This window comes from Dreissena polymorpha, chromosome 12 (assembly GCF_020536995.1).
Source record: "Dreissena polymorpha isolate Duluth1 chromosome 12, UMN_Dpol_1.0, whole genome shotgun sequence".
In the NCBI taxonomy this organism is placed as follows: Eukaryota; Metazoa; Mollusca; class Bivalvia; order Myida; family Dreissenidae; genus Dreissena; species Dreissena polymorpha.
The window spans coordinates 56,879,981-56,901,639 of NC_068366.1; the positions used below are offsets into that span (position 1 = coordinate 56,879,981).

Consider the following 21,659-nt stretch of genomic DNA (forward strand, 5'->3'; position numbering starts at 1 on the left):
AACTTCTCAATAAAAATTACACAGATCTATCCATCAATATAATGAATCATTGAAAGTATTGTCCTTTTAATTAACAAGAAACACATTCAAAGAAATATTATTCTTCAACAACTTTATCTCCAACATCATGCATTACTAGTATATCTAAAACATCGTAACAGTTTGATTATATGAAAGCAAGAATATACATTCTTAGTCATATGCAAAGTAAACACTCTGTTTAATAAGCACATCTACAAAATCTTCTTTTATTGTCCAACTTATTACTTGAAAGTCTTAATATTTAGTTGCACATATTCACACAATCACACATATCACTATCACACAAGTCCTAAAATGCATCCGCGTTAAGTGCCTTACACTTATTACTTTAAATTAACATTAACGAATGTATAATTTAGGCACAACAATTTTGTTAAGTTCATACAATTATAAGTAGCAGTCGTCCTGCTTAATTGTCCTGTGCGCCTTACTTATTAAATGAACATATGGTTATATTATAAACAATTCTATAAGAATATGGCGCAATGTTTGATTCTGAAAAAGAATAAATCCAAGTGTACACGGTTTTAAATCCAGGGAACTTTTCAAACACTCCGTAAAAACTCACTTAATCCAACAAATTAGCACAAAATATATACCAAAGTCATTGGTCTGGAATTATATACTCTAAATTAAACACTATAAGAGTGCACACAGTGACACTACATATTCCATTTGTTGCACTGGAGACACACACATGAAGAATTAATTTGTGCTCTTAGGTGTAACATGCTGACAGATTCCAGTTTGATCTGTAGGGTAAAAGTTGAACTGCTCGGAAATGTAAACAACGAACCATTAATTGATGACTACTTTATCAGCTAAACGGCCGTTAAATCAGGCTGTTGTCTGGCACTAGCTTTGATAACGGTGAACTGGATTTCTCTGACGAAGACTCTTACGGGGAATAATAACATCTTTCTTGACCTTGCTAGCTGTCTTTGATGATACCTGCTCTGCACTCGTGTTTCCTTTGTTTTCTGGTGTCTTCAACAGGTCATGACCTTGAACGCACCAGTCAGGGAATCTATTGCCTGTGTACGGCTTCAATCTGTCATGATGTACAACTTTAACATGTGATCTTCTGCCTTGTTTTAATGTGAACAAAATGTCGCTGATTTTTCTTTGAATTTGATAAGGTCCTTCCCATACATTTGGCGTTATTTTCTTTGATAGTCCTTTATATTTTGAAGTATTAATGCACAACCTAAAGTCCCCATTTAGCCATCAATTTCGAACACTAGGTGAATAACCAGAAACGGTATCTCTTGGAGGTCTTCGGCTGTCAGATTTAAGCCACTTCAAAACAACGCCAATATCTGGATCCTGCTGTTGGAGTCTGGCCATTCTCTCCGATGATCAGAAGACTTTGCTGAATTTGACAAGACTTTTTACAGAAGATGACATTTCACCTAATGCAGTCTTTCCGTCTTTATTCGGCATTTCATAGTTTCTGTCATCCGCCTTCGAACTGTAATTTGCATCAGAGTTTTCAGAATGTTCACGGAAGCGCAGTCGGAATATCCGGTAGCGACGATATTTCCTAATTCTGAGTAACCCACCATACATGAAACGTACACAATTCAACAACTTCACCACCTGAAGCTGTAGCAGCAAGAAAATCCAACCCCGGAATCCGGATTCCTGAAGTTTGACTCTGGAAACTCTTGCTTTCGATGACCCCGAGATTTGCACAATCCTTTTTGCAAATAAAGGTACCGCGTCATCAAACTGAGCGAAATCTGACGACTGCTTATGTTTTCTCAAACATTTGTCACATCCCTTACATGATGGCTCCTCTAGCGTTAGATGTCCTTCATAACACGCACATACTTCTGGTTCACTTGGTATTCGACTGAGGCTGTCCACATTAACATGTTTTCGGCCACTTCGGTGTTGTATCCGAAAATCATACTGCAATAACACTTCCAACCAGAGGGGATTGTTGTCACAATCACACTACTGAAGACATTTCCATCGATCCCTAAACTTTCTGTGATCATTCCGATCAGAATCCAGTCCAAACATGTCCACAGGTTCTACTAACCAGCTAGCAGCTAAATTATTCTTTTCCACGGGTTCCACTAACCAGCATGTGCTAAATAAATCTTTTTGGGCAACAATAACCGAAACTCCAAACATTGAAACAACACCAAAAATCAAAATAAGACATCGTAACATTCCCATATGTCCAACCTCAATGAAACAGTCCCCTGATGATTTCGTAAGTCCAACAGCTCACTTTAATCCTGACACAATGATATAATATCCACTTTCCTCGCGTGTTAAAGTCCTTATCCCGACGCTGCCACCAGTGTTACCATTTTCGAGGGGGGGGGAAGTTCATAAGTTCACCACACAGTATATGTACTCTACATTTTATTTACACACTACGAGAATAAATATATACACAATGAATAAGTCTCTCATACTCCTTCTCTCTTTACACCTCAACGGTCCATTCAACTCTCCCCAGCCTCTCTCTCAACCTGGCTTTGCATACTATCCTGCCCACCCTCCCATATTTGGATGTGTGGACAGACACAGATAGGACTTAGCATTTAATTGGTATTTATTATTGCAAGTGTTGACATATTTGACAAGCAGACTCTGCGAGCACCAGAACAAACCAGTGTTGCTAATCTTTATTACAAAATGATGACCAACTGGTATCCTGTTCTGATAACAAATGCCCACCATGCCACATGGCATCAAACAGAGCAGTCTAAATTGAAATCATATACTAAAATTACAACACATGTAAAGAATGACATGTATATGATGACAGAACATAACATCAACTATATGTTGCTTAACAACTCATATAATTGTAACATAATGAACATTATCCAATGCCATTGGATTTAATTTTGTATTACTCATTAAAAGATGACAATACTGAACAAATGATTACACGTTCAAAATGCTAAGTTCTGACTTTTGCTCGCAAGTTGTACATATACTAGGGTTTTTTCAGTTCTGATTTATTTGTAGTATCAGTCCATAAAGTCAGTAGCCTTTTCTGAACACCAAGCAATATACAGTGCATATAATCAACAGTTATGATCTACTCTGATGATATCTAAGTAGGGTAGCTTTGTTAGAACAGTATGGCCTTTTTCACCATACTGTTATTTACCAGTCACTTCTGCATTATTGAATGTCTCACAGTTTGTGAATGAGTGTGGGAAGGCCAATGTCCACAGTCAGATGCAACATCTGTATTCTCATATGGGTAGGACAACATGGATCCTTTTACACTAGTTTTAACTGATACTCCCTTTGTGATACAGCATCCTCACCCATAAAATCCATTAAACTGTACCAAGTTTTGCATCAGACATCTAGCAGGTGCATCACATTTAATAATCTTGCAGGTAGGAGAGTCTTCTTTCCATATAGTATCGCTTATACACCTTAAAAAAACAACATGATTTAGTTTAAATTTTCATTCCATTTCTGTGAAGTCAGTGACCTTCATTTCGGAAACTTACTTCAGCAAATCTCCTTTATTAAATATTGCAATTCTTACCATTGCCATGTTTGCCGCCTTTTACCAATGTGTTCACATCAAATTCTCCACTTGAATGACATGTCTAAGCTGTTTCACAAACCAGTCTTTAAAGTTTAGAAGATAGGACGTCAGTGGTACCTTTGCCGGTTTATTGATATGTCTCATCTGCTGTCTTCTTTTGGCTACACAGAAAACCCTGTCATTCCAGTGTGCGTTGTATAGTTCTGTAAAATGGCGTGCTTATTTGATCATTTGTTTGTCTTCGGTCTGGACCCCCATGCTGCTTTTCAGCAATGCGATGTGTTTAATGTAGTGGCCAATTGTGAGAGCCAACTCAGCCGCAGCGGCGAGACGCTTTCCTGAAGGATATGTTCTTGGTAGCATTTAACACTTTCATAAAGTTTATCCCAGTTTTGAATTATGAAAGTGGACTTTTAGTTTCATTATTCTGATTTTAGTTGTTTAAGTAACCTACTAACTGTTCTCAATTTTGTTCACGCGTTATCAACGTCTTTCACCCTTTGTTCTTTTTTTTGCCTAATCGGCACAACTTTGACCTAGCGAACTCACATATAAGTGTGACATTTTTGCATAGAAGCGGAAAGCCTGGTTTTGCACGAGTTTCCTTTATTCCATCAAAAAAGGATTCCAATAGGGCATCGTCTTCCTCTATGTCCTGCATAAATGGAAATAACATGGCCTTTGCATCACGACGAAAATTGTTTGTTGAAGTTTGTTTGTCCTTGGGCTTCAAGCAACAATTATTTACATGAAGCCATAATGTGTCTTTGTTGTAGAACCCTAAACAATATTCACAAGGCAAGTTGTCTGCAGAGGAATATTTCTCTTTTTGTTTGCTATTTGGTCTTCTTGCGACTACCAATTCCCCCTTGCCCCTTTCGATTACCTGCCAATATTAAGATACAATTACTACAACTATTTGAAATTTAAATGGACAAAAATCTGAAGCATAAATACATTATTTTTTGCAAAAAACAACTGCAAGTCAAGTTTTCTATTTAACCAAACAGTTTTTTGTGCTTCTTAATAAGATGTGATGAGTTGTTGTTTTTTACTACCAAATTGTTCACATTTTTGACAAAGTGTTTTTAAACAACTGGAACAATTTTCGGACTCACCTTGCTATGATATTTTCAATTAAACAACACTTAAACCTGCTAAAATCACTTCTTTTATAATCAAACACAAGTCACAATCACAAATCTGTCATAGTCAATCACAAACTTCTGACTGCAACTGTAGGCCTAAAACATTTCAAGTTGTATTATATCTTTAGAATAATGTCCATCTGACATCAATACAAAGGGCTTTGATGGAAGTGCCCAGTTAATAGGGGTCAATATCCAGGAGTATTACACAATCACCACATGGCAACAATGCAAGCACAGGTATACATGAGTTTTAAAGAGAGTAGGATAAGTGAAAGAAGATCAATAAGATTCATATGTAACAATTCTTGTTGTTTTATTGGTTTTACCACTATGTCGAATTTCTGCAAAAATATTGATAACAATCATAGGTAATGGCAATAATTAATTTGAGTAACGCAATAATTAGTTAAATATTTGGGTTGTGGTTAATGTTTCTTAAGCCATTACCAGTTCATACTTGATATGAATAAACATATGCTTACAAAATTATATATACTCTTTGCAATTAATATTATGAAACAATTACTATTATGATTTTTCAAGTTGTTAGTATGTAGAATAATGATTCTGTACTAGAGGTGGTATGCAGTCGGAATCGCCATCTGCAGACATATCAAAATCGTTTTGTTCGCAAAAAGTAAGAATATTACACATAAAACATATATATGTTTGTATATGTAAAGAATTGATAAAAATCGTTAAGAAATTTAAATATTTTAATATATGTGTGTCTACTGTTGTTGTGGGGTTAAAAAATAAAGTCGTGGCGTATATTACATAATAATTAAAAAGAAGTTCCAAAAACAAGTATTACCTGTACAATGATAGTCATATGAAAAGGTTAGGATCCTTTTTGATCTTCCTTCACCTCCTAGCGCAGCTCATGTGTCACATAGTCGACAGAACAACACCCAGTTCATAGTTAAAACATTCTTTATTTATTTTTCAAGTGATCGTATAGTATCACGCATTGTAAAGTATCTACGAGTATGAGCCAAGCTCCTCTGTCCAGTTATGACTCAGATATACCGTATATTTTGACTTTTTTTCAAATTTGTTACATTCAGATGATTATTTTAGACCCTATTCAGAAATTTTAAACTCAGAATTTGTAATTATACAGGTCATTGTTAAAGGAACAGATTCTAGTCAGAGAGAGACACACATGGCAAGTTTTTGCAAAGTTAAAGAAACAGAATTTATACCCACATTTTATTATAACAGAAAATATAAAAACAACAGACTTCCATGTAAGACATGTAAGAAATTATAATAGTCAATGTTATTTAATAGTCATAATAGATAACTTTCGGACATTTTTCATATATAACTGAACTATCCCTTCTCAAAAAAGTGTGTGAAATGTACGTTTTACGTACGTTTTGCGTGCGTTAAACGTGGCGGTATTGGCACTGCGTTTTTTGTGCGCTTTTTCTTACCGAGTGAGTTTTTAACAAAAACAAACAAACAAGAAAATGTGCGCTTTTTGTGGATAAATGTGCGCTTTATGTGCGTTAAACGTGTGCTTTTTATAAGTGTGTTCAATGTGCGCTTTTATGTGCGTTAAATGTGCGTTAAATGTGCGCTTTTTATATAAGTGCGTTTTTGACTACCATTTATGTGTGTAAAATGTGCGCTTTTAAGTGCGTTAAATGTGTGCTTTTTGTGAGTTAAATGTGCGCTTTTTTTATTTAAAAAGCGCACATTTAACTCACAAAAAGCGCAGTTATAACCCACATAAAAGCGCACATGTGTGTTAAAGTGCGCTTTTATGTGCGTTAAATGTGCGTTAAACGTGCGCTTTTTATAAGTGCGTTTTTGACTGCCATTTATGTGTGTAAAATGTGCGCTTTTAAGTGCGTTAAATGTGCGCTTTTTGTGAGTTAAATGTGCGCTTTTTTATTTAAAAAGCGCACATTTAACTCACGAAAAGCGCAGTTATAACCCACATAAAAGCGCACATGTGTGTTAAATGTGCGCTTTTATGTGCGTTAAATGTGCGCTTTTTAAATAAAAAAGCGCACATTTAACTCACAAAAAGCGCACATTTAACGCACGTTAAGCGCAGTTATAACCCACACAAAACGCACAATTTACGCAAATGAATGGCAGCAAAAAACGCACTCACAAAAAGCACACATGTGCGTTAAAGGTGCATCTTTTGCCTTAACAGTTGATTCAATTATATGCTGTTAACCCATTTCATTCTGCCCCCCCTTCCAGATAAGATTACCCCAAGATCTGAGACCTGAGCAATAACTGATAAGCCATGCCAGACATTTGAGGGTCTGGTCAGATAAAGATTAGTACCACATTTATCATGTAATTGAAGTTTATATATGTATACATTTTTAGAAAGAAGACAAAATTCTGAATCCAGTCATATATTTTTTATTTTATTATGTTCAGAATTAAACGAAATAATAGGCTGTAAACCCGGTAAATAAAACTAAAATTATAAAAAAAACAATAGTGGCAACATTTTCAACAAGATAAATCAAGATGATCTAATATATAAAATGTGTTGGTGTCAATGTACCAATTATTCCAAATTTTATACACTTTATAGGAAAGAAAAAATTATTAAAATATTCCTACAAACACCGAAGTTGTGATTATTATACTATACAAGGGGAAACTTACTAAATTTGGTCTCATTGATAATGAAAAATACCAACAAAGTATGGTACAGAATTATTGATGTTATGTTCATTTTTCATGTAAACTACAGCAAAGCATACATTTTCTAAAAGGCAATGAACTGATCTAAAAGCTTATGCACCACCAATTTCGCTATAATTTCGTTCATTTCTGCCGTCGAAGTTTGCAGTCTTCCAGTCTGCATGGAATCCTTCAAAGTCGTCATCACTTTCGCCAACGGATTAAAAAAAAACACGAAACCATTCGCCATCATTCCTTTGTTCACATTTATAGCCAGGCTCATTCAAATCACTCGTATTCGTGTCCAAATCATTATTTAATTCCACCTCAATATTGCTTCCATCGCTCTCAATGTCCGTGCTATCCGCCATGACGAAAATGAAAAAAAAACTGTCAAAATCGCTTCAGAAATACTCTGCAAAATTCACTTCCTTGTTATTCAAAATTGGCGCAGTGTTTTGATTCATCTGCGCATGCTCAAAGGAAGTCGTTTCTGGGTATTTTTCCACATGTTTTGATGACGTTTTACGATGTTTTTCCAACGTTTACACAGGGTTCCCCTACTGTCAGTAATACATACTGGTCAATTCGTATCCCGAATGAAATGGGTGCGTACAAATCGATTCGAATGCCGAATGAAATGGGTTAAAAGTTTTTTTTAATTCAGATATGCAATAAAAACCAATAATTATATAGACATATATATTTGTGTATTTTAATAATTACAAGATAATTCAATTTTATACTTTAATGTACACCAACATTTTTTAACATACATGAGTAATTAAATATCAATGGCAATTTGATGAAATAAATAAACATAATTTGATTATAAATAAACAAAAAATAATAGCATACTATAATAACATGTACAGTATATACACAGGAACAGCTATATACATAAGAAAGATGCATATCAATCAAGGCCTTTCAGCATTTCTTTGAGGCAGCGGAGTGCAGCTCTCATCTTTCTCTCCAAGTCTGCCACTAGCCGGTCAAACTTCTTTGCAACAATTATACTGTCATGGCCTTTGCGCGATGCGTCTCGTGCATGATCTCATTTGATCAGGTCCTGAAAGATATTTTATAATGTAAGTGTTGAATATTGCTGTTATGGTAATCTTGTTGCTATAAATATTATAAATTTAAATCAAAATTAGTTTGTTTGCTTGTTGTTTTTGGTTGTTTATTTTGCAATTTTAATCCCCTGATCACATGTGACTTAACGCTTTTCATAAATAAATATGTTTGATAGAAAATACTGTTCGAAAATGTACCAAGATGTGTGGTCTCATTTTGCTGTGTGGACTGGCCGGAAGTGTGACACCTTTAAAATGCAATAACCAGTACCCTGTATAGTTTTACCTCTAAACAAATCCAGCTTTTCTTGGTCAAGAAGAGGGTGCGGTTTTCCCACTCCTGTTCTCCTCATGTCGGCCAGCTTGTGCAGGGTAAAACCTGGTATTCAAGTCCATACATCAGGTAGTCTCTTTTTTGCTCCCTTTTTTGGCAGGCGATGCGATGATGCACATTCTTTCCATGGGGTTTAACCTATAAATTTAAAAGTTCTCATTTAATATGGGGGAAAAATCTGTTCATTAATGACCAAAAATAGGTATAAATAACTTTAAGATGACAATAACCATAAAATACAGCCATAATAATTCAAATGGTGTTGTTTTTCTTTAAAATTGCATTACATTTACTCATCCATTTACATTTCCCAGTGACAATACATAAATATGATAATGATCATTATTAATTCAATAAACTAAATAAAAAAGGGATGCAGAATTGAAAATACGAACCTGTTACAACAGACTGTTCTTCAGTATTCCAAAAATACAGGCAGTTGTTGAACTAGACCATATCACTTTATATGTCTTTAACCACCCACTTTTAATCTCCTTTATTGTTGATTTACACATTGTAGTAAATTCACATTTTTTTCATCACACAATACTTCATGCTGAAAGTATTTCAAGACATTTTACACTAAAATAATAAGTCTTAATTCTAGCTTAAAGTCAGTTGCTGATGCTGCTTGTTTTAAAAAAATAACTTCCTATCTGTGGTTCTCAAATAAATGGTGCCTGAACAAATCAAAAGTATATCAACACCCCTTAGTTAGGCTTAGATGGAGGACTGATAGGGACTGGCTATTCTCTTATCTGATACCATGCTGTGTCTAAGCCAAAAATTGCATAATTTGAGAAATACTGATAAGGCAGTCATTTCAACACCAAAATATTTATTGAATAATACACAGCACCCTTAACACATTATATTTAATTGTAAATATTTAAATATAACATGCTGAATGGTTTTAGCAAATAATATTAATAGTATAAATATTATTTTAATTGCCTTTTAAAATGTATGTTTATGGTCAATGTGGTAGACATTAATTGTATTAGGGTATAAATATCAGTATAAGAAAGTTCAAATACTTATTTATGTTGAGGAAATATAATTGATACTATCAAGCCCACATAATACTTTTGACACTTTCAATATTTTTAATTAGTTACACACAGTCTGATTTAGGTGGAATTTTTTAGAAATGTTTGAGATTAAAACGTAAGCAATAGGGTATGCATTGAAATTGTATGATAAAGTATGTAAACATTAAACAGGTTAATATGGACAACCAGTAATTATTCAAACTGCCCCTTATATTATTACAGGTTACTGAGATATATGTCTATGTTTAATCATTTGATGTAAATAAATTGTTAGAGCCTGCAACAATTTTGTTTCTTGTTCAATTTCTGTACAACATTTGCTAAACGGTTGTTAAAGACGCACTTTTTAAGAAGTGTGTTAAACATGTGTCTTTTTAGATACATCCTTTTAAAACAGATCATATGATAAAAACGCACTTATGAAAGACTTAAAAAAGACGCACATCAAAATCGAAAAACGCACTTTTGTGAGAAAAAAACCCACATCTGTAAACCTTAAAACACACTTCTTAGATAAAAGACGCACTTCCTAAATAAAAGACGCACTTCTTAGATAAAAAACACACATTTTGCTCACATCTACACTCAAAAGCGCACTAACAGATGAAGAAAACACACAAAAAACGCACTTCCTAAATAAAAGACGCTCTTCTTAGATAAAAAACACACATTTTGCTCACATCTACACTCAAAAGCGCACTTACAGATGAAGAAAACACACAAAAAACGCACTTTTTCACTAAAATAACGCACTTGAAGAGCAAAAACGCACAAAAAGCGCACTTTAATGCACTTTTGATCACTGAAAACGCACATATTAACAAAAAACACACAATTAACGCACTTTTAAGTGCGCTAAATGTGTGTTTTGGTAAAAAGTGCGTTTTTATTTGACAAGGGATATCACACCTTTTAGAAAGAATCTTTTCCGACATATGAGTGCACTGTATATCTCGCTATCCATTTCGTCCCGTGCTTCCATTTCTGTGAAGTCGGTGACCTTCATTTCGGAAACTTCAGCAATTCTTCTTTTATTAAACACTGCAATTCTTACCATTGCCATGTTTGCATACATGTAAAATACAGTGATTGACAAAAAAAAATTATGCAAATGGATTTTACAAAAAGCACTTTGTGTAATGTAAATTAAGCGTGCTTCTTCCAATGGTCCATCAACATTAACTCGATACTGCAAAAAAAATACAAAAATGTGTTTATTCTTGCAAAATAATTCACTCATTAGAATGTGTTGCAAAATCAAAAATAAACATCAGCTCTATTTGAAATGAGTTCAACAGCCATCTGTTGATGCCTAAATCGAACACCTGTGTATCATGTCCTTGTATATAGTGCTGCTTGTTGTTGTTATTGTCAAACCATGTCTTTATGCCTTATGTTTTCATGGCTTTACTATAAGCAAGCGTAATGTTTACAACGACTGTCAGGACGATATAGAATTAGTGGAAAATAAGTAATTATTTAATATTCAATTTACAGCGTGACGCCCAGTAGCCTTGGTTCTGAAATGCGTTAAAAAATGAATGCAAGTCTTTTTTGGAATGTGTTTTAATGGTTTGTAGACCTAACTGGAAAAAAAGTGCCTTTTCCCAATGTGTTCGCATCGGATTCTCCACTCGGATGACATGTCTAAGCTGTTTCACAAGCCAGTCATTCAAGTTTAGAAGATGGAACGTCAGTGGTACCTTTGCCGGTTTATTGTTATGTCTCATTTGCTGTCTTCCATTGGCTACGCAGGAAACCCTGCCATTCCAGTGTGCGTTGTATAGTTCTGTAAAATGGCGTGCTTCTTTGATCATTTGTTCGTCTTTGGTCTGGACCCCCATGCTGCTTTTCAACAATGTGCTGTGTTTAATTTTGTGGCCAATAATGAGAGCCAACTGCGTCGAGTCGCTTTCCAAGGATTTAAAACTTAGATAAAGTTTATCCCAGTTATGAATTCTGAAATTTGACTTTTAGCTTCATTATTCTGATCTAGTTGTTTAAGTAACCTACCAACTGTTCTCACTTTTGTTCCCGCGTTATCAACGTCTTTCACTCTTTGTTCTTTTTTTCCGCCTAATCGACACAACTTTGACCTAGGGAACTCGCGTATAAGTGAGTCATTTTTGCGTAGAAGAGGAACACCTGGGTAGGGCATCGTCTTCCTCTATGCCCCGCATAAATGGAAATCACTTGGCCTTTGCATCACGACGGAAATAGTTTGTTGAAGTTTGTTTGTCCTTGGGCTTTAAGCAACAATTATTAACATGAAGCCATAATGTGTGTTTGTTGTAAAACCCTGAGCAATATTCACAAGGCAAGTAGTCTGCAGAGGAATATTTCTTTTTTTGTTTGCTATTTGGTCTTCTCACGACAACCAATTCCCCCTCGCTCCTTTTGATTACCTGCCAAATTAAGAAACAATTACTACAACTATTTGTAATTTAGTTGCACACAAAATCTGTAGCAGAAATACATTATTTTTGCAAAAACAACTGCAAAACAAGTTTTCTTTTTAACCAAACAGTTTTTTGTGCTTCTTAAAAGATGTGACAAGTTGTTGTTTTTTACTACCAAATTGTTCACATTACTGACAAGTGTTTTTAAACAACTGAAACAATTTTCGGACTCACGTTGCTATGATATTTCCAATTGAAACAACACTTAAACCTGCTAAAATCACACATCTTTCATAATCACACACAAATGCTAAAATCACAAATCTTTTATAATCACACACAAACTTCTGACTGCAACAGTACTGTAGGCCTAAAACATTTCAAGTTGTTATATATCTTAAGAACGGTGTCCAGCTGACATCAATACACAGGGCTGTGATGGAAGTGCCCTGTTAATTGGGGCCAATTTCCAGGAGTATTACACAATCACCACATATCAACAATGCAATCACAGGTATAAATTAGTTTTAAAGAGAGTAGGATAAGTGAATGAAATAATAAGATTCATATGTAACAATTCTTGTTGTTTTATTGGTTTTACCACTATGTTGAATTTCTTCAAAAATATTGATAACAATCTGAAGTAACGGCAATAATTATTTTGAGTAACGCAATAATTATAATGAAATATTTGGGTTGTGGTTAATGTTTCTAAATCCATTACCAGTTAATACTTGATATGAATAAACATATGCTTACAAAAATATCTATACTCTTAGCAAATAATAATATGAAACAATTACTATTATGATTTTCAAGTTCTCAGTATGTACAATAATGATTCTGTACCAGAGGTGGCATGTAGGTCGGAATCGCTATCTGCAGACATATCAAAATCTTTTTCTTCGCAAAAAAAGAAAGAATATTACACATAAAAGTGTGTCTACTGTTGTTGTGGCGGTGAAAATAAAGTCGTGGCATATGTTACATAATGCTTAAAAAGAATTACCAAAAACAAGTATTACCTGTACATAGCTTGTTATTTGAAAAGTTTAAGTTTCTTTTTGATCTTCCTTCCCCTCCTAGCGCAGCAGTTCTGTCACATAGTCGACAGAACAACACCCAGTTCATAGTTGAAACATTCTTTCTTTATTTTTATGCCCCCCTTCGAAGAAGAGGGGGTATCAGTGATTTTTTTTGCTCAAATTTACAGCCGAATTTCGGCTGCTTCCCAATCGCAAAAATACACGTTTTTTCCCAAAATTCTGACCAAAATTTCCCAAAAAAAGCCCAACTTCCAAAAAAAAAAACAAAAAAAAAAAAAATTTTTTTTTTTTTTTTTTTTTTTTTTTTTTAGAAAGAAGTCTCATATAACTTAATTATGATTTCTTAAATCTAGGTCTCAACTTTATTTTTTAAACATCTTACAAAATATATAACTTGAATTTAGTCATTTTTGTCCATATATCATTCCCAAACTTGCCACTTTTATTGATTAAAGAAAAAAAAACAATTTGACCAGACTCCTTTTCTAGAAAACTCCCTGAACATGCACTTAAAAATAATATCACTTCTGTTACTTATAAACCTATTTATAATGGTTAATTTTTCCCAATTTCATGGTTTATCGCGCTATTTTTCCCAATTTCACGGTTTAACGCGCTAATTTTCCCAATTCAAATGGCACAGGCTGTAACAAATTAAAGCAAAAAAAATCACTGGGTATATTGCTTTGCTCATGTCTGTCGGTCCGTCTGTCGGTCCGTCCACCAGGTGGTTTTCAGACGATAACTCAAGAACGCTTAGGCCTAGGATCATGAAACTTCATAGGTACATTGATCATGACTTGCAGATGACTCCTATTGATTTTGAGGTCACTAGGTCAAAGGTCAAGGTCACTGTGACCCAAAATAGTAAAATGGTTTCGGGATGATAATTCAAGAACGCTTATGCCTAGGATCATGAAACTTGATAGGTAGATTGATCATGACTAGCAGATGACCCCTATTGATTTTCAGGTCACTAGGTCAAAGGTCAAGGTCACGGTTACCCGAAATAGTAAAATGGTTTCCGGATGATAATTCAAGAACGCTTATTCCTAGGATCATGAAACTTGATAGGTAGATTGATCATGACTAGCAGATGACCCCTATTGATTTTTCAGGTCACTAGGTCAAAGGTCAAGGTCACGGTGACCCGAAATAGTTAAATGGTTTCCGGATGATAACTCAAGAACGCTTATGCCTAGGATCATGAAACTTGATAGGTACATTGATCATGACTCGCAGATGACCCCTATAGATTTTGAGGTCACTAGATCAAAGGTCAAGGTCACGGTGACCCGAAATAGTAAAATGGTTTCCGGATGATAACTCAAGAACGCTTATGCCTAGGATCATGAAACTTGATAGGTACATTGATCATGACTGGCAGATGACCCCTATTGATTTTCAGGTCACTAGGTCAAAGGTCAAGGTCACAGTGACCCGAAATAGTAAAATGGTTTCCTGATGATAACTCAAGAAAGCTTATGACTAGGATCATGAAACTTCACAGGTACATTGATCATGACTTGCAGATGACCCCTACTGATTTTCAGGTCACTAGGTCAAAGGTCAAGGTCACAGTGACAAAAAACATATTTACAAAATGGCTGTCACTACAACTGAGAGCCCATATGGGGGGCATGCATGTTTTACAAACAGCCCTTGTTCAAGTGATTTTATAATAACACGCATTGTTAAGTATCTACGAGTATCAGCCTAGCCCCTCCGTCCAGTCATGACGTCTAACCAAACTCTACTCTCTAATACAAGATCTCGAAGTATTTATCTCCAAGACATTTGTAACTATCAACTTTCATTAATTGAGTTGATAGATAAAGCTCTTGATATAAGCTCCTTTGCACTGCTCACATCATCAATTATGGGTAGATCTGCTTCAGTCAAGCCAAACATACACTCCTGTGAAATGTACCTTAGAATGAGGTGTTTTCTGGTATCAATGCTGTGTGAATCCAGGATGGAAGGTGGTAGCTGTACTTGTACTTTTGAGTACAAGTTGACTGGTAAATGCTTCTGCGAAATGATATGCATGAATCATTAATTTTTCATACTTTCAAGAATTGTTCATGAACTCTTCTTCATTAACGTCACTTCATGAAGTGAGGTTTGTTCCACTTCATTAAAATATCAAGAATATATCAAGGATTCCCAAAATTCATGAATTATGCATAAAAAGTTTCAAGAATAAATGAAGAATATTTTTGGAATTTAGTATTCTTAAACCACCCATGAACTACTGGTATTCATAAATTATTTTATGAATGTTTCATGAATATTTTTTATTTTAAGATTCTTAACCCTTTGCATGCTGGGAAATTTGTCGTCTGCTAAATTGTCGTCTGCTAAAGTTCTAAAATTAGCATTTTCTTTGATTTTTTTCCAAAGAATACTATCAGAATAGCAAACAGTTTGGATCCTGATGAGACGCCACGTTCTGTGGCGTCTCATCTGGATCCAAACTGTTTGCAAAGGCCTTTAAAATTCGGTTCCCGCACTGAAAGGGTTAAACCACTCATGAATTATTCATAAAATGTTTAAGAATAAATGAAGAATATTTTTGGAATTTAGTATTCTTAAACCACCAATGAACTATTTATAAATTATTTTATGAATGTTTTATGAATATTTTTTGAATTTAAGATTCTTAAACATCCCTGAACTATTCATCAATTATTTTAGGAATGTTTCAAGTCACTGAGCAGATCAGGTATTTTTGTCAGAATGAAGGAAACAATTGCGCCACTACTCAGAATAAAATATTATCGTACAGGACCCAAAATCAAACTTGACCCTGCATTTTATAACTATAATACATATATGTAATATTGATCATACATCTTATACATCTTATTCTATTTGAACTTGAACATCACAAGCAAATTCTACCACTCTAATTGGAACACATTACAGATACACTGTACAGGTCCTTAGACTGTGTCAAGACAAGAACAACATCAGTTACTGGAAAACAGCATGTCCATGCCTGTAAGGCATTGTTCCAACAATTGCTGTTTCTGCTATTCCCTCCACACTAATGAAAACCTATGGCGCACCAAAGGGGTCGAAACTTTAACTTCTGCTCGAGCAGAAAAAAATGCTGCTCGAGCAGCATTTAACAGCATATTGCTGCTCGAGCAGCAAAATTTCTGCTCGAGCAGCATTTATTTTTGGAATAAGCCATTGAACCAGTCAGCCAATCAAATTTGAGCTTACAAACGGACGACATAAGCTATCTCTACGGAAACGAAATAGACCGTGAATGAGCTTGAATGTTGTCAGATCGTGAGATCTGACAGATAAATCGGAAATCTGACGATTTTCACAGTACCCCCGTGAGATTGCTCCGATCAGTCGCCGTGAAAAATGTCAGATTGATGAAAAATAATATTTAACGCATTGTTGTTTCAATTCATCTTAATTTCGCGTTTTAACAGCTTGCAGTTATTTTCGGACATATTTTTTTCGGACGTTCAACGTAAACACGTTGTCCACAACAAAGATATCAAAACAGTAGTTCTTACACCATGCAAACATTTGAATTTTAAAACGATTTTCGTTTTAAATGTTATATATATCGATGATGTACATGCATTACGTTGTAAAGAAATATGGTAATGCCTAATTTACAGTCATGAGTGTTTCAGTGTTAATACAAAGATATAACATTGATTTAAGACAATATTTTCAGATTATATATATATATATATATATATATATATATAAATATATATATACTCCTAAAATCAACCTTCGGGTAACCTTACCCGATAATACAACTGTTGGGTGACATTGTTGTTAAACGATAACTTTAACTGATTTTAACATTTTTATTTGTTATTTATTATAATTTAAACATATTTTACATGTCATATTAATTTTACGGCACAAAAATGAACGATGACAGATATACTTTTTGTGTGTGTCGCCGAAAGGTAAAATGCATTACGGTGATGGCACAATGCTACTGTTGAGTGACACGATACTGTTTCCTAAAGGTTGCATGCGTCTTGTATGGTATTAAAGTATACAATTATTTTTCGTGATTGTTTCAATGGCTGACATAGCATTTATTTTTTTTAAGAATTATTTAAAAGCATAATCTGCTAAAACTAAAGTAAGTAATAATGTTTAGTCCTTAAGTCTAAACAAATGATTGCCTGATTTATTGTCATATCTACTCATTTACTCGTTTTAGTAAATGTCTAAATTATCAGCATTATAGATGTTGTGTCAAACTGCAATTTATATTGAAATGTGATTGTTTATCGCGAAAATGTGTTTGTTGATGTTGAGTAATTATTATAAACATTATATCCACAGCAATTTAAAACATCAAAGTAATCAGAAAAGATAAAACAAAAGGTAAAAGCTGGTTTAATTATTTAATACGGGAAAATTACAATACTAAGTTCAAGTTAACAAGTTCATTGCGAAACCTTAACACAGTGTTGCAGAACATAGCATATGTACATGAAGAAGTCAATTACATAAATTCATTTATCTGAAGCGAAAGCGTATTTCAACATAAACATCTTATTATAAATACATAAACATATAAATCAAAACATTTTAAGATTTTCAAGTTGTCAAATGCATTCGGTTAACGTGATAATCGTTTATATGAGACATCTTAGCCACCACTGTTAAATCAATGGAATACAATATAGATGAAGCCAAATAAATACAAGTGCTTCAATTTTGAAGCCACCGTCTTTACAGCGAGTACTAGTATATACGATTTTAGTTAGTTTTAAATTGATCAAATTATCGATTCATGACATCAATCTCTGCAAAAATGATATCAAGTAGAATATTAATGAAAATCGAGAAAATATTTTAGAAGCCTTTGTATGAGCCTTTTTATGTACTATATTAGAATGAAAAACAAGGTAAAGATATCGTATTTACGAGTGTAACAATTGTTGAGAGTCGATTTTGTCAATACAATTGATTATAATAAATTATTTGACTTTTATGAGTAGTCGATCGCACAGTTGTCTTTTATTTTGAAGGATACATGGTTTTAAGTTAATGTGTGTACTTATTGATGTGCATTGAGTTGATTCAGTCTCATTTGCACTTTACAAATTTAAATATTCGAACAGTTTGTTTCTGTGGAAACAAATATTTTAATATATGCTTATAAGAAGTCGTATTATAAAATCGCATATAACATATGTACAAAGGAAAATATGAATATAAACATTATATTAATCGAAACCCATAAAACAGCCACGCAAAGCGCAATATTTTAGATTCAGACAGTCGTGCTAATGCATGAAAATATTGCACACTATTGTCGCGTGAATAAGTTGGAAATATTCACTGACAGACAAAGGGGACGGAAAATATTATAACTGGTCTTACATATATATATTTCAATGTGAAGTTAATACTTGTATACTTTAATTTCATATTATACACTAAAAGACAAACAGCCCTGACAAACTTTATTAAATTAATACCATGCCCATTTTAATACTATATGATTGCCAGTTATCTGTTGTGTTGTGTTTCTATTTTTAATGAATTTAACACCAAGTTTCATACTTCTATCGCGAAAAACACACTCTGTTCTGTATTCACGTAATAATCCGTAAACAACAAATTACAAACACTACTGACATGTCAAACACATTATACTACATTAAAATGGAATATTTGTCCATACCTTCTTGACTTCTTTTGTCTTCTGTTAATGCGTCAGGTACAATCGTTTCTGGGATGGTGCCTTTTCATGTTTTTCCTAAATCATTTATGAAAAATAAAATCATGGAATGTCGAAGATTTACCCCATATTCTCGACTGGGCTTGGTTGTGCCTTATCGCTGTACAGTAACTGTATAAATATGTACTATTACAATTCTCTAATAACAAAACAATTATCCGAATCACTCCGTTAATTAATTACAACTAATTGGACTACATTAGCAATTTCTTTAAAATGTTACCTTCTTGGATTGCATATTCTGTTCCTGATTCACGTAATGTCGTCTCTTGAATGGTGCCTTTTCGTGTTGCTCCTTGAATATAACATTATGGACCTTTTATGTTGTGTATAATTGAAATAAATGATATTATATTTTATAATGTGTTTCAGGCATAATCGTTACGCGTTACATAAAGTCAGTGATGTAAAAAGTATTGGTTTCAGGACTCACTCGTCGATTTACTTAAAATCAATTTGTTGCACGCAGAACAAACTCTATTTGAATAACTCTTTATTTTAAAAGAATGTCTCAAAATACAATATATTAAACCTTTATCGATGTCTTGCAGGTGTCGACCCACTTTAATTACCTCCATTATTGGTTGCGGATACTCGTATGTACCCAGATTCACGTCCTTTGAATGGCCCATATGTTTGTAAAAATATTGCTTTTCTGATTCGGGGGCTTGGAGTGCGCTGTATAAAGTAGAGATTCTGTGCCTCTGCTTGCTTGCTGTAAGTTTTTCTGGATGCAGTAATTTTGCATTTAAACACATCTTATTGATACAAGTCCACCCACCAACGTGAACGTGTGAAAGTGATGTGTGCGGGAACAAAAAGTCATTTGTTTCGAGGACTTGAACATTTTTTCGAACATCTTGGTCACACAAAATGTCCAATCCGCGAACACAATCCTTTGGAATGAGAACAGGTACGAGATGATTGCCTTTTCCTGGCTGATACCCAATGATCATCTCTGAAAAAAGTTTCTTGTCACATTCAGAGAGATTAGCAACATTATCGTTGTCGACCCATTTCCCCTCCTTCGCAGACAGATAGTGTGCGATTTTCAAGCGACTGGGCTCACCACCTCGTCTTGCATTAAGCAGTGTTAATCTGCTACACAGACTGTCAAGAAGCAGAACAATCTCTTTTCGATCAATGAGTGTGAAGTCACATGTCATTTTGCTTGATGGTTTCTTTAATGTATTGGCTCAATTGTTGAACCTCCTGTTTTTGGGCCTGTTGTTCTGGCATCCTAAGTTTTTCCTGGCGGCTATAGTTAATTGCATAATTTGCATCTGCAAATATTCTGCCCTGGTGGAGTTTAAACACATGAAGAAAGCTTTTGTATGAACTGACCATGGCTTTGTCTTCTTTTTTTGCGTAATAGCCAATCATTTTTTCCTGAGCAGTATGGATTAGAAATTTCAATGACATTTTCAACCCGTATTTCAGCTGGTTTTTTTTTTCTTTAGTTTGTGCTTCAATGGCACTTTCAAAGAAATCGAAGTGTTTTACAATAAACATGTCTTCTATGTTGTGACTGGTGGGCATGAATTCTTTGAACGCTGTATACAATCTTGCCAGCGAGCGCATGTCAGACATCACTGACTTCTTGACTTCCATATCCTTTCCAACTTTACCCTTCTGTTCTTGGTAAAGACTTCTTCCAATGAACATTAAGGCTTCACTTCGGCACACCTCACCTATATCGTTGTCATGAAATCTACTGAGGATTTCACGCTCGAATTCACCATCACCAGTGCACAGCTACTTGTGTCGATAGAAAAGACGACTTCCAAAAAACCCATTGCATTTAGAGCACTTTACATCAGCATGCCCTTTTCTTTCCGATAAGTACGCTGGTTCCGGATTGTTCTTTGTTGAATAGATAAATCCCATCTTTGCGTATTCTATCGAACGCATTATCTCTCTCTTTGGAACCTTCTGGGTGGGACAAGGCTTCCTGCACCAGCACTTGGTCTTTGTGTTTGCTCATCAAATGTCGTCTTAACTGACATTGCGCCGATTTACAGAAAGGACAGGGTCGCTTTGGTCTTTTTCTCTGAAAAACATCAAACAAACAAACCATCTATAAAATAAGAATAAAATTTATTTAAATATTAACAATTGCTCATACAAATACTCTTTACAGTCTACACGTGTGATCAAAGATAAGTAAGTTAACTTTTAAAACTAGTAAGTGAAAATATATATCGACATGTATATACCAATAAGCTTAAAGCCTCTATAACGCTAAAAATCAACGGAAATTTCGTTAAATATTTCGTAAAATAAAGTTAACATATAAGAAAGCACTGTTCCTTATAGCAATAGCCAACATTTCAACACTAGATGTGATATTGTAACATAAATTTAACACAATACCAAAATGCTCATTTTTGTTTGTTTGGGGTACACTATATTCAACACATGTTCATGTCCCATTTCAGTGTTCGTGTTTCGAATGGGAATATCAATGCTGGAAATGAAAATGGAATATAGTGTGCCACACAAAAATAAAAAAGAGCATTTTATATCTTGTTGAATCTATGTTACCAGAACACATCTAGCGTTGACATTTGGGATATTGCTATAAGCAACACTGATTGTCTATGTGTTGACTTTA

General features: G+C 34.3%; 2 long non-coding RNA genes across 3 annotated transcripts; one reads left to right on the forward strand and one right to left on the reverse strand.

Moving 5' to 3' along the window:
- Positions 1–8,209: 8,209 nt before the first annotated feature.
- Positions 8,210–10,273, reverse strand: LOC127853126 (uncharacterized). The gene is made up of 3 exons (XR_008036472.1): positions 9,198–10,273; positions 8,755–8,940; positions 8,210–8,461 (listed from the first exon to the last, which is right to left on the reverse strand). It is a non-coding gene; the product is annotated as an uncharacterized LOC127853126 (long non-coding RNA).
- A 3,798-nt stretch (positions 10,274–14,071) lies between these two features.
- LOC127853123 (uncharacterized) lies at positions 14,072–14,960 on the forward strand. 2 transcript variants are annotated; one of them, XR_008036468.1, is made up of 3 exons: positions 14,106–14,271; positions 14,418–14,519; positions 14,665–14,960. It is a non-coding gene; the product is annotated as an uncharacterized LOC127853123 (long non-coding RNA). The 2 variants fall into 2 exon arrangements; XR_008036469.1 differs by lacking the exon at positions 14,665–14,960 and having other exon boundaries at positions 14,072–14,271; positions 14,418–14,633.
- The last annotated feature ends 6,699 nt before the right edge of the window (positions 14,961–21,659 follow it).